Consider the following 2,015-nt stretch of genomic DNA (forward strand, 5'->3'; position numbering starts at 1 on the left):
AAGGATGCTACTACAGCGATGGGGGTGGGGAGGAGGGAGCAGGTGAGACCCGGAGGAAACCCAGGAATAGTCAGAGACCCTGAGTTGAGGGCCTTTGAAGAAGTGCTCAGCTGTGTCTCTGGTGGGTGTTGGGGAAGTGAAGGTCTCTGAGCGCCCAGTGGGTTAGCGGCTCGGGGTGGGAGGTGGTGAGGCGGGGTCAGGGGGGGGGGCGCAGGCAGGGGGAGCCGAGGAAGTGGAGGCAGTGAGGTGGGGTGCCCAGAACAGATCAAGAGGTGGGGGTCCCCCCCCCCGGGGGCTGGGGTGGGGGTGGGCAGGGTGTTTTTTTTTTTTTTTTAATTTTTTTTCAACGTTTATTAATTTTTTGGGGACAGAGAGAGACAGAGCATGAACGGGGGAGGGGCAGAGAGAGAGGGAGACACAGAATCGGAAACAGGCTCCAGGCTCTGAGCCATCAGCCCAGAGCCCGACGCGGGGCTCGAACTCACGGACCGCGAGATTGTGACCTGGCTGAAGTCGGACGCTTAACCGACTGCGCCACCCAGGCGCCCCTGGGCAGGGTGTTTTTAAGAAGGAGCGACTCTACCTGAGTCAGGCCACCAGAGACACAGGCATTTGTGGCAGGAAGGGACCCATACCCACCCCCCACACCCCCTCCCCCACACGCCGGGAGGGGAGGAGGGCCCAGAGGGGAAGGCAGCTGGAGGGGGAAAGGCCAGAGGATTCCCCTGGCCCAGGCGCGTCCTGTCTGCCTTCGCTGCTTTACAGACCAGGAACCAGAGGCTCAGCACGTGCCGTTGCCAATATGCAGGGATTCCGGCCCAGAGTTTGGTTCTGACTTTTGTGATCTTGTGGTTGAGACTGAGTCATATTTCTGGGACATCAGCTCTAGTTATTTTGGAGGCCACTCCTCTAGAGTTTTTGTCGGTTCTTCAAAAGATTGAAACCTGATACCAGAGGCCTTAAACTTGTATCAGGTGCAGTCTATCCTGGGGCCTCTGCCTTTTTTGTTTTTGTTTTTGCGCCAAAGTGTAATTTATAGACTTTAACGGAATGATCTGTTTACACATGGCCTCATGGGTCTCCTTTCTGCCGTTTTGGTCTCTTCTCTTCAGCTCTCGGGTTCATGGGCGCAGCGGTGGAGGGGGGGAAGGCCGGGGCTACCCAGCTGCTCCTTGTGGGTTGACAGAATCACCCCCACCCCACGGCCGTGACCTCCTGCTTTGAAAGCCAATTGGTCACATCATTCTTCCCTTAAAAACCATCAGGGGCTGGACCTCCAGGTGGCTTAGAGACTCCATAACATGACCCAGGAGACCCTCTGGAAGCTGGCCGCCGCCTGTCACTCTTCCCTCTGCCCTAGGCTACAGCACGAAGGGCGATCCTTCTTTGTCTTGAGCAGTCTGTGTTCTCTCCTGCCCCAGGTGACCGGCCCGTGACTGCAGTGAACGTGTGATCCCTGAAGCTTCTGCTGGAAGGATCCTCGGGGCTGTCTGGGGTCTCTCCCCTTAAGGAAGAGAACGGCCGTGGCAGGGGCGGGAGGCGGGGGCCCAAGCGCCCTGGGTCTCGTTTCCATTCTCTTTTCCTACTGTCTTTTTTGTTCCCTCAGCTGCCGCCCAGGCTCTGTGGCTCAGCCCACACCGGGGAGTGTGCCGGGGAGGAGGCCGCATCTGGTTTCTCCGCGTGGCCTTGGATCCACGGGGTCTTGAGACAACCCTGGCACAGATGGGGGATGCGTCTTGGCCGGAGTCAGCACCAGGGTGGGAGGGACAAAGGGCTCCCGACTCCCACCTTCTAGAACTTTCGATCTGGACCCGAGTCTGCAGGCCGGGACCCCTGACAGGTGGGGGTCACACGGGGTGGCACGAGGGTACAGGAGGGCACAGAAAGAGCACGGGGCCCGCACCGAGGCCAACCCGGGCTTCGCCTGCTGGCTCTGTCCCTCTTGGCCGTGCGACGGGAGCTGAGTCACTCAGCCGTGCTCAGCCTTGGTCTCCAACTCCACAAGATGGGACTGT

The sequence above is a fragment of the Herpailurus yagouaroundi genome, unplaced genomic scaffold (genome assembly GCF_014898765.1).
Source record: "Herpailurus yagouaroundi ecotype Mexico unplaced genomic scaffold, PumYag 182, whole genome shotgun sequence".
NCBI lineage: Eukaryota > Metazoa > Chordata > Mammalia > Carnivora > Felidae > Herpailurus > Herpailurus yagouaroundi.